This window comes from Triticum aestivum, chromosome 4B (genome assembly GCF_018294505.1).
Source record: "Triticum aestivum cultivar Chinese Spring chromosome 4B, IWGSC CS RefSeq v2.1, whole genome shotgun sequence".
Classification (NCBI taxonomy): domain Eukaryota; kingdom Viridiplantae; phylum Streptophyta; class Magnoliopsida; order Poales; family Poaceae; genus Triticum; species Triticum aestivum.
The window spans coordinates 672,995,945-673,009,068 of NC_057804.1; positions in this window are offsets into that span (position 1 = coordinate 672,995,945).

Here is a 13,124-nt window from a genome sequence, read left to right on the forward strand (position 1 = left end):
AAGAAAGCAATAGCAATATACTAAACGATCAAGTGCTAGGCTAACAGAATGGGTCAAGTCAATCACATCATTCTCCTAATGATGTGATCCCGTTAATCAAATGACAACTCTTTTATCCATGGCTAGGAAACTTAACCATCTTTGATTCAACGAGCTAGTCAAGTAGAGGCATACTAGTGACACTATGTTTGTCTATGTATTCACACATGTCTTATGTTTCCGGTTAATACAATTCTAGCATGAATAATAAACATTTATCATGATATAAGGAAATAAACAATAACTTTATTATTGTCTCTAGGGCATATTTCCTTCAAAAACAACGATTAATAGTCCATGAAACAGGGCAGAATCGACTAAAACTGCCATTGTTGATGACCGACATGTAAGCGCACCTTGGTGTTCAGCAACCATGAAAATCGCTTTGGGACCCCAAAACGGCGACTAATAGTCCATGAGACGGGTCAGAATCGACAAAAACCGTGAGTGTTGATGACCGACACGTAAATGCACCCGGGGGTTCATTAGTCGTGAAAATAACTCCGGGACCCCAAAACAGTGAGTAAGTCCACGAAACGGCCCAAAATCGGCCAAAACTGTGAGTGTAGATGACCGACATGGAAACGCACCTGGGGGTTCGTTAATCGTGGAAATTACTTCTGGACACGAAACAGGACAGAATCGGCCATAACTGTGAGTGTTGATAACCGACACGTAAACGTATCCCGGGGTTCGTTAATCGTGGAAATTGCTTCGGGACCCCAAAACAATGTAATAGGCCACGAAACGGCCCAGAATCAGGAAAAGCTGTGAGTGTTGATGACCAACACGTAAACACATTCCGGGGTTCGTTAATCGTGGAAATCACTCCGGGACCACAAAATAGCGAGTAATAGTCCATGAAACGGCCCAAAATCGGCCAAAACTGTGAGTGTTGATGACCGACACGTAAATACACCCCGAGGTTCGTTAATCGTGGAGATCACGAATGGGCCCAAATTGGCCAAAACTTTGAGTGTCGATGACCGACACGTAAGTGCAACTTGGGGTTCAACAACTATGGAAATCGCTTCGGGACCCCAAAACGGTCGGTAATAGCCCACGAAATGTGTCAGAATTGGCCAAAACTTTGAGTGTTGACGACTGACACATAAACGCACCTCCGGGATCGTCAATCGTGGAAATCGCTTGGGCACCCCAAAACAATGAGTAATAGTGCTCGATACGGACCAGAATCGGCCAAAAATGTGAATGTTGATGACCGACACGTAAATGCACCCCGGGGTTCATTAGTCATGGAAATCGCTCCGGCCCCCCAAAACAACGAGTAATAGTCCATGAAACGGGGCAGAATCGGCCAAACTGCGATTGTTGATGACCGACACATAAGCGCACCTTGGGGTTCAACAACCATGGAAATCGCTTTGGGACCCCAAAATGGTGAGTAATTGTCCACGAGACAGGTGAGAATCGACAAAAACCACGAGTGTTGATGACCGACACGTAAAAGCACCCCGGGGTTCGTTAATCGCGAAAATAACTCCGGGACCCCAAAACAGTGTGTAAGTCCACGAAACGGCCCTAAATCGACCAAAATTGTGAGTGTAGATGACCGACACATAAACGCACCCCGGGGTTCATTAATTGTGGAAATCACTTCGGGACCCCAAAACAGTGAGTAATAGTGCACGAAAGGGGCCAGAATCAGCCAAAACTGTGAGTGGTTATAAATGACACATAAACGCATCCCGGGGTTCGTTACTCGTGGAAATCACTCCGGGACCCCAAAACAGTGACTAATAGTCCATGAAACGGCCCAGAATCGACCAAAACTATGATTGTTGATGACTAACACGTAAATGCATCCCAGGGTTTGTTAATCGTGGAAATCACTCCGGGACCCCAAAAGAGCGAGTAATAGTTCTCGAAACGGACCAGAATTGGCCAAATTGTGAGTGTTGTCGACGGACACGTAAACACACCCCGGGGATCGTCAAATGTGGAAATCGCTCTGGCACCCCAAAACGATGAGTGATAGTGCTCGAAACGGACCAAAAATGGCCAAAATTGTGAGTGTTGACGACAGACATGTAAACGCACCCCGGGGTTCGTTAATCGTGAAAATCATCCTGAGACCCCAAACAGTGAGTCATAGTCCACGAAACGGGCCAGAATCGGCCAAAACTGCGATTGTTGATGATAGACACGTAAGCGCATCTTGGGGTTCAAGAACCATGGAAATCACTTGGGACGCCAAAACGGTGAGTAATTGTCCACGAAATGGGTCAGAATTGACAAAAACCACGAGTGTTGATGACCGACACATAAACGCACTCCGGGGTTCATTAATCATGGAAATCGCTCCGGGACCCCAAAAGAGTGAGTAGTAGTCTACAAAACGGCCCAAGATCGCCCAAAACTGTGAGTATTGATGACCGACACGTAAACGCTCCTCGAGGTTCGTTAACCGTGGAAATCAACCCGGGACACAAAAACAGTGAGTAATAGTCCATGAAACGGGCCAGAATCGGCCAAAATTGTAATCGTTGATGACTGCCACGTAAGCGCACCTTGGGGTATAACAACCATGGAAACCGCTTCAGGACCCCACAACAGCGAGTAATAGTCCACGAAACGGATCAGAATTGGCCAAAACTGTGAGTGTTGACGATGGACACGTAAACGCACCCGGGGGATCGTCAAATGTGCAAATCCCTCTAGGACGACAAAACAGTGAGTAATATTGCACGAAATGGATGAGAACCGGCCAAAATTGTGAGTGTTGATGGCCGACACGTAAATGCATTCCGAAGTTCGTCAATCGTAGAAATCACTCCGGGACACCAAAACTGAGTAATAGTCCAAGAAATAGTCCAGAATCGGCCTAAACTGCGATTGTTGATGACCGACATGTAAGCTCACCTGGTGGTTCGACAACCATGGAAATCACTTTGGGATGCCAAAACGTTGAGTAATAGTCCACGAAAGAGGCCAGAATCGGCCAAAATTGCAAGTGTTGATGATGGACATATAAACACACCCAGGGATCGTTACTCGTAGAAATAGTTTGGGACCCCAAAATGGTGAGTAATAGTGCACGAAACGGACCAGAATCGGCCAAAATTGTGAATGTTGATGACCGACACGTAAGCGCACCTTGGGGTTCAACAACTATGGAAATCGCTTCGGGACCCCACAACGGTGAGTAATAGTCTATGAAACGGGTCAGAATTGGCCAAAATTTTGACCCTAGACGACGGACACGTAAACACATCCCGGGGATCGTCAAACGTGGAAATCGCTCTAGGACCCCAAAATGGTGAGTAATATTGCTCGAAATGGACCAGAATCGGCCAAAATTGTGAGTGTTGATGACCGATACGTAAACACACCCGGGGTTTTTCAATCGTAGAAATCACTCGGGGACCCCAAAACCCAAGAAACGGGCCAGAATCGGCCCAAACTGTGACTGTTGATGACCAACACATACGCGCACCTTGGGGTTCGACAACCATGGAAATCGCGTTGGGACCCCAAAACAGTGAGTAATAGTCCACCAAACGGGCCAGAAACGGCCAAAATTGCGAGTGTTGACGACGGACACATAAACTCACCTCGGGGATCGCCAATCGTGGAAATAGCTCGGGGACCCCAAAACGGTGTGTAATAGTCCATGAAAGAGCCCAGAATCGAACAAAACTAGGATTGCTGGTGAACGACGCGTAAACGCACCCCGGGGTACGTCGATCATCAAATCGCTCTTAGACCCCAAAACAATGAGTAATAGTCCATGAAACGGGGCAGAATCAGCCAAACCTGCGATTTGTTGATGACCGACATGTAAGCGCACGTTGGGGTTCAACATCCATGGAAAACGCTTTGGGACCACAAAACGGTGGGCAATAGTCCACGAGATGGGTCAAAATCGAGAAAAACCGTGAGTGTTGATGACCGAGATGTAAACGCACCTTTCGTTGATCGTGGAAATCACTTCGGGACGCCAAAACAATGAGTAATAGTCCTTGAAACGGCCCAGAATCGGGCAAAACTGTGAGTGTTGATGATCGACACATAAACGCATTCCGAGGTTCGTTAATCGTGGAGATCATTTACGGGCCTGAATTGGCGAAAATTGTGAGTGTTGATGACCGACACGTAAGCGCAACTTGGGGTTCAACAACTATGGAAATCACTTCGGGACCCCAAAACGGTCAGTAATAGTCCACGAAATGGGTCAGAATTGGCTAAAACTTTGAGTGTTGACAACAGACACATAAACGCACCCCGGGGATCGTCAATCGTGGGCTTGGGCACCCCAAAACATTGAGTAATAGTGTTCGACACGGACTAGAATCGGCCAAAAATGTGAATGTTGATGACCGACATGTAAATGCACCCCGGGGTTCATTAATCATGGAAATCGCTCCGGGACCCCAAAACAACGAGTAATAGTCCATGAAACGGGACAGAATCGGCCAAACTACGATTGGTGATGACCGACACGTAAGTGCACCTTGCGGTTCAACAACCATGGAAATCGCTTTGGGACCCCAAAACGGTGAGTAATTGTGCACAAGACAGGTCAGAATCGAGAAAAACCGCGAGTGTTGATGACTGACACGTAAACGCACCCCGGGGTTCGTTAATCGTGAAAATAACTCCGGGACCCCAAAACAGTGTGCAAGTCCACGAAACGGCCCTGAATCGACCAAAATTGTCGGTGTAGATGACCGACACATAAACGCACCCCGGGGTTCATTAATTGTGGAAATCACTTCGCGACCCCAAAACAGTGAGTAATAGTCCATGAAAGGGGCCAAAATCAGCCAAAACTGTGAGTTGTTATAAATGACACGTAAACGCATCCCTGGTTTTGTTACTCGTGGAAATCACTCCGGGACCCCAAAACAGTGAGTAATAGTCACTGAAAAGGGCCAGAATCGGCTAAAACTGTGAGTGTTGATGAGCGACACGTAAACGCACCCCGGGGTTCGTTAATCACGAAAATCATCCTGGGACCACAAAACAGTAAGTAACAGTCCATGAAACAGGCAAGAATCGGCCAAAACATTGAGTGTTGATGACCGACACGTCAGCACAACTTGGGCTTTAACAACTATGGAAATCGTTTTGGGACCCCAAAACAATAAGTAATAGTCCACAAAAAGGGTCAGAATTGGCCAGAATTGTGAGTGTTGAGAACAGACACGTAAATGCACCCCGGGGATTGTCTATCGTGGAAATCGCCCTGGCATCCTAAAATGATGAGTAATAGTGCTCAAAACGGAAAAAATTGTCAAAAACTGTGAGTGTTGATGACCGACATGTAAACGCACCCCGGGGTTCATTAATCGTGGAAATTAACCTGGGACCCCAAAATAGTGAGTAATATTCCATGAAACAGGCTAGAATCAGCCAAAACTGTGAGTGTTTATGACCGACACGTAAGAGCACCTTGTGGTTCAACAACTATGGAATCGCTTCGGGACCCCAAAACGGTGAGTAATAGTCCAAGTAATGGGTCAGAATTGGCCAAACTATGAGTGTTGGCGAATGACACATAAATGCACCCCAGGGATCGTCGAATGTGGAAATCGCTCTGGCACCCCAAAACGATTAGTAATAGTGCTTGAAAAGGACCAGAATCGACCAAAATTTTGAGTGTTGATGACCGACATGTAAACACACCCTGGGGTTCTTCAACCGTGGAAATCACTTCGGGACCCCAAAACAGTGAGTAATAGTCCACGAAACGGCCCAGAATTGTCCAAAACTGTGAGTGTTAATGACAGACACGTAAATGCACCCCGGGATCATAAACCGTGGAAATCACCCTGGGACCCCAAAACTATGAGTAATAGTCCACGAAACGGGCCAGAATCGGCCAAAACTGTGAGTGTTGATGACCGACACGTAAGCGCACCTTGTGGTTCAACAACTATGGAAATTGCCTAGGGACCCCAAAACGGTGAGTAATAGTCCATGAAACAGGGCAGAATCCGCCAAAACTGCGACTGTTGATTACTGTCACATAAACGCACCCCAGGGATCATCAATCGCGGGTATCACCAGGACCCCAAAATAGTGAGTAATAGTCCATGAAACGGGCCATAATCAGCCAAAACTACGAGTGTTGATGACCGACACGTGAGCGCAACTGGGGTTCAACAACTATGTAAATCGTTTCGGGACCCCAAAACAGTGAGTAATAGTCCACAAAACATGCCAGAATCACCCAAAATTACGAGTGTTGACGACAGACACATAAACGCATCATGGTAATCGGCAATCATGGAAATAGCTCTGGGACCCCCAAAACGGTGACGAATAGTCCATGAGAGAGCCCAGAATCGAACAAAACTAGGATTGCTGGTGAATGACACGTAAACGCACCCCGGTGTATGTCAATCATGGAAATCACTCCTGGACCCCAAAACAAAGAGTGATAGTCCATGAAACGGGGCAGAATCGGCGAAAACTGTGATTGTTGATGATCGACACATAAGCGCACCTCAGGTTCAACATCCATGGAAATCGCTTTGGGACCCCAAAATGGTAAGTAATAGTCCATGAAACGGGCCAGAATCGGCCAAAATTGCGAGTGTTCACGACCGCACATAAACACACCCTAGGGATCATCAATCGTGGGTATCACCAGGACGCCAAAATAGTGAGTAATAGTCCATGAAACAGGCCAGAATCGGCCAACTGCGAGTGTTGATGACCGACACGTAAGTGCAACTGGGGTTCAACAACTATGGAAATCACTTCGGGACCCCAGAACAGTGAGTAATAGTCCACAAAACATGCCAGAATCGGCCAAAATTACGAGTGTTGACCACAGACACATAAACGCATCATGGTAATCGTCAATCATGGAAATAGCCCTGGGACCCCCAAAACGGTGACAAATAGTCCATGAAAGAGCTCAGAACCGAACAAAACTAGAATTGCTGGTGAATAAAACGTAAATGCACCTCGGGGTACGTCAATCTTGGAAAGCACTCCTGGACTCCAAAACACTGAGTAATAGTCCATGAAACGGGGCAGAATCGGCCTAAACTGCGATTGTTGATGACCGACACGTAAGCGCACCTTGGGGGTCAACATCCATGGAAATCGCTTTGGGACCCCAAAACGATGGGTAATAGTCCATGAAACGGGCCAGAATCGGCCAAAACTGTGAGTGTTGACGACCGACACATACACGCCCCCGGGGATCGTCAATCGTGGAAACAGCTCCGAGACACCAAAACGGTAAGTAATGGTCCATGAAAGAGCCCGGAATCGGCCAAAATTGTGAGTGTTGATGACCGACATGTAAACGCACCCCGGGGTTTCTTAATCGTGAAAATCACCCCGGGACCCCAAAAACAGTGAGTAATAGTCCACGAGATGGCCCAGAATCGGTCAGAACTGTGACTGTTGATGACTATCACGTAAAGAACCCCTGGGTTTGTTAATCGTGGAAATCACTCCGGGACCCCAAAACACTAAGTAGTAGTCCACGAAACGGGCAAGAATGGGCCAAAACTTTGAGTGTTGATGACCGACACGTAAGCGCAACTTGGGGTTCACCAACTATGGAAATCACTTCGGGACCCCAAAACAGTAAGTAATAGCCCACGAAATGGGTCCGAATTGGCCAAAACTTTGAGTGTTGAGGACGGAAACGTAAACTCACCCCGGGGATTGTCCATCGTGGAAATCGCCCTGGCACCCCAAAACGATGAGTTATAGTGCTCGAAACGGACAAAAATTGGATAAAATTGTGAGTTTTGATGACAGACACGTAAACGCATCCCGGGGTTCAAAAATCGTGGAAATCACTGTGGGAATCCCAAATAGTGAGTAATAGTCCATGAAACGGGCCAGAATCGGTTAAAATTACGGTTGTTGATGACCGACACGTAAGCGCACCTTAGGGTTCAACAACTAGGGAAATCGTATTGGGACCCCAAAGCATTGATTAATTGTCTATGAAACGGGTCTCATTTGACAAAAACCGCGAGTGTTAATGACCAAGATGTAAACGCACCCCGGGGTTCGTTAATCATGGATATCACTCTGGGACCCAAAACAGTGAGTAATAGTCCATCAAACGGCCCAAAATTGCGATTGTTGATGACCGACACATAAGAAAACTTTGGGGTTCGACAACCATGGAAATCGCTTTGGGACCCCAAAACGGTGAGTAATAGTCCACGAAACGGGCCAGAATCGGCCAAAATTGCGAGTGTTGACGACGGACACATAAACGCTACCCGGGGATCGTCAGTCGTGGAAATAGCTCTGGGCCATAGAATGGTGAGTAATAGTCCATGAAAGAGCCCAGAATAAAAAATAACTAGGATTGCTGGTGAACAACAGGTAAACGCACCCCGGGGTACGTCAATCGTGGAAATCACACCGGGACCCCAAACAATGAGAAATAGTCCAAGAAACGGCCAGAATCGGACAAAACTGCGATTGTTGATGACTGACACGTAAGCGCACCTTGGGGTTCAACAATCATGGAAATCGCTTTGGGAGCCCAAAACGGTGAGTAATTGTCCACGAAACGGATCAGAATCGACAAAAACCGGTAGTGTTCATGACCGAAACGTAAACGCACCCTGGGGTTCATTAATCATGGAAATCACTACTCGCCCCCAAAACAATGAGTAATAGTCCATGAAACAGGGCAGAATCGGGCAAAACTGCGATCGTTGATGACCGACATGTAAGCGCACCTTGGGGGTCAACATCCATGGAAATCGCTTTGGGACCCTAAAACGGTGAGTAATAGTCCACGAAACGGGCCAGAATAGGCCAAAATTGCGAGTGTTGACGACGGACACGTAAACGCACTCCGGGGTTCGTTAATCATGGAAATGACTCCATGATCCCAAAACAGTGAGTAATAGTCGACGAAACGGCCAAAATTGTCCAAAACTGTGATTGTTGATGACCAACATGTAAATGCACCCGGGGTTCGTTAATCATGGAAATTACCCCGGGACCCCAAAATAGTGAGTAATATTACATGAAACGGGCTAGAATCAGCCAAAACTGTGAGTGTAGATGACCAACACGTAAGCGCACCTTGCGGTTCAACAACTATGGAACTCGCTTCGGGACCCCAAAACAGTGAGTAATAGTCTAGGAAACTGGTCAGAATTGGCCAAACTGTGAGTGTTGATGAATGACACATAAACGCACCCTGGGGATCGTCAAACGTGGAAACTGCTCTGGCACCTCAAAACGATGAGTAAAAGTGCTCGAAAAGGACCAGAATCGGCCAAAATTATGAGTGTTTATGACCGACATGTAAACGAACCCCGGGGTTCGTCAACCGTGGAAATCACTTCGGGACCCCAAAACAGTTAGTAATAGTCCACGAAACGGCCCAGAATTGTCCAAAACTGTGAGTGTTGATCGCCGACACATAAACGCACCCCGGGTTCGTAAATCGTGGAAATCACCCCAGGACCCCAAAATAGTGAGTAATAGTCCACGAAACGGGCCAGAATCCGCCAAAACTGTGACTGTTGATGACCGACGTAAGCGCACCTTGTGGTTCAACAACTATGGAAATCGCTTCGGGACCCCAAAACGGTGAGTAATAGTCCACAAAACAGGGCAGAATCGGCCAAAATTGCAAGTGTTGACGACGGATACATAAACGCACCCTGGGGATTGTCAATCATGGAAATAGCTCTAGGACCCCCAAAACGGTGACGAATAGTCCATGAAAGATCCCAGAATCGAACAAAACTAGGATTGCTGGTGAATGACACGTAAACGCACCCCGGTGTATGTCAATAATGGAAATCACTCCTGGACCCCAAAACAATGAGTGATAGTCCATGAAACGGGGCAGAATCGATGGAAACCGTGATTGTTGATGACCGACACATAAGCGCACCTTAGGTTCAACATCCATGGAAATCGCTTTGGGACCCCAAAATGGTACATGAAACGGGCCAGAATCGGCCAAAATTGCGAGTGTTCATGACCGACACATAAACGCACCCCGGGGATCGTCAATCGTGGAAATAGTTCTGGGACACCAAAACGGTAAGTAATAGTCCATGAAAGAGCCCAGAATACGCCAAAATTGTGAGTGTTGATGACCGACATGTAAATGCACCCTGGGGTTCGTTAATCATGAAAATCACCCTGGGACCCCAAAACAGTGAGTAATAGTCCACGTGATCGCCCAGAATCAGCCAGAACTGTGAGTGTTGATTACCGACACGTAAAGAACCCTGGGGTTCATTAATCGTGGAAATCACTCTGGGACCCAAAACAGTAAGTAATAGTCCACGAAACGGGCAAGAATCAGCCAAAACTTTGAGTGGATATGACCGACATGTAAGGGCAACTTGGGGTTCAACAACTATGGAAATCATTTCGGGACCCCAAAACGGTAAGTAACAGTCCACGAAATGGGTCAGAATTGGCCAAAACTGTGAGTGCTGAGGACGGACACGTAAACGCACCCTGGGGGTCATCAATCGTGGAAATCGCTCTAGCACCCCAAAACAATGAGTAATAGTGCTCGAAACAGACAAAAATCGGCCAAAACAGTGAGTGTTGATGACAGACACGTAAGCGCACCCCCGGGGTTCGCTAATCATGGAAATCACTACGGGACCCCAAAATAGTGAGTAATAGTCCATGAAATAGGCCAGAATCAGCCAAAACTGTGAGTTTTGATGACCGACACGTGAATGCACCCCGGGGTTTGTTAATCATAGAAATCAATCCGGGACCCCAAAATAGTGTGTAATAGTCCATGAAACGGGACATAATCGGCCAAAACTGGGAGTGTTGATGACCGACATGTAAACGCACCATGGGGTCAACAACTATGAAAATCACTTCAGGACCCCACAACGGTGAGTAATAGTTCACGAAACGGGCCAGAATTGGCCAAAACTATGAGTGTTGACGACGGAGATGTAAACGCACCGCTAGGATCGTCAAACATGGAAATCGCTCCAGGACCCCAAAACGCTGAGTAATAGTGCACGAAACGGACCAGAATAGGCCAAAATTGTGAATGTTGATAACCGACACGTAAACGCACCCCGGGGTTCGTCAATCGTAGAAATCACTCGCGAGACCCAAAGCTGAGTGATAGTCCAAGAAACAGGTCGGAATAGGCCCAAACTGCGATTGTTGCTGACCGACATGTAAACGCACCTTGGGGTTCGACAACCATGGAAATTGCTTTGGGACCCCAAAGCGGTGAGTAATAGTCGATGAAACGGGCCAAAATCGGCCAAAATTGCGAGTGTTCATGACGGATACGTAAACGCACCTCGGGGATCATTAATCATGGAAATCACTCCGGGACCCCAAGAGACTAAGTAATAGTCCACGAAACGGCCCAGAATCGTCCAAAACTGTGAGTATTGATGACCGACACGTAAACGCACCGCGGGGTTCGTTAATAATTGAAATCACCCTGGGAACCCAAAATAGTGAGTAATAGTCCATGAAACGGGCCAGAATCGGCCAAAACTGTGAGTGTTAATGACCGGCACATAAGCACACCTTGCGGTTCAACAACTATGGAAATTGCTTCAGGATCGCAAAACGGTGAGTAAAATTCCATGAAACGGGCTAGAATTGGCCAAACTGTGAGTGTTGACGAAGGACACGTAAATGCACCCCGGGGATCGTCAAACGTGGAAATCGCTCTCGCACCCCAAAACTATGAGAAATAGTGCTAAAAAGGACCAGAATCCGCCAAAATTTTGAGTGTTGATGACCGACATGTAAACGCACCCCGGGATTCGTCAACCGAGAAAATCATTTCGGGATCCCAAAACAGTGAGTAATAGTCCATGTAACGAGCCAGAATCGGCCAAAACTGTGAATGTTGATGACCGACACGTAAGCGCACCTTGTGGTTCAGCAATTATTCAAATCGCTTCGGGTTCGCAAAACGGTGTGTAATAGTCGATGAAACAGGGCAGAATCGGCCAAAACTATGACTGTTGATGACTGACACATAAACACACCCCGGGGATCGTCAATCGCGGAAATCACCAGGACCCCAAAATTGTGAGTAATAATCCATGAAACGGGCCAGAATCGGACAAAGCTGCGACTAACCGACACGTAAGCGCACCTTGTGGTTCAATAACTACGGAAATCGCTTCGGGACCCAAAAACGATGAGTAATAGTCCACAAAACAGGGCGGACTCAGCCAAAATTGCGAGTGTTGACGACGGATACATAAACGCACCCTAGGGATCGTCAATCGTGGAAATAGCTCTAGGACCCCCAAAACGGTGAGGAATAGTCCATGGAAGAGCCCAGAATCGAACAAAACTAGGATTGCTGGTGAATGACACGTAAACGCACCCCGGGGTATGTCAATTGTGGAAATCGCTCCTGGACCCCAAAACAATGAGTACTAGTCCATGAAACCGGGCAGAATCGGCCAAAACTGCGATTGTTGATGACCGACACATAATCGCACCTTAGGTTCAACATCCATTGAAATCGCGTTGGGACCCAAAAACTGTGAGTAATAGTACATGAAACGGGCCAAAATCGGCCAAAATTGCGAGTGTCACGACCGACACATAAACGCACCCCAGGGATCGTCAGTCATGGAAATAGCTCTGGGACACCAAAACGGTAAGTAATAGTCCATAAAAGAGCCTAGAATACGCCGAAATTGTGAGTGTTGATGACCGACATGTAAACGCACCCCGGGGTTCGTTAATCATGGATATCACTCTGGGACCCAAAACAGTGAGTAATAGTCCATCAAACGGCCCAAAATTGCGATTGTTGATGACCGACACATAAGCACACTTTGGGGTTCGACAACCATGGAAATCGCTTTGGGACCCTAAAACGGTGAGTAATAGTCCACGAAACGGGCCAGAATCGGCCAAAATTGCGAGTGTTGACGACGGACACATAAACGCTACCCGGGGATCGTCAGTCGTGGAAATAGCTCTGGGCCATAGAATGGTGAGTAATAGTCCATGAAAGAGCCCAGAATAAAAAATAACTAGGATTGCTGGTGAACAACAGGTAAACGCACCCCGGGGTACGTCAATCGTGGAAATCACACCGGGACCCCAAACAATGAGAAATAGTCCAAGAAACGGCC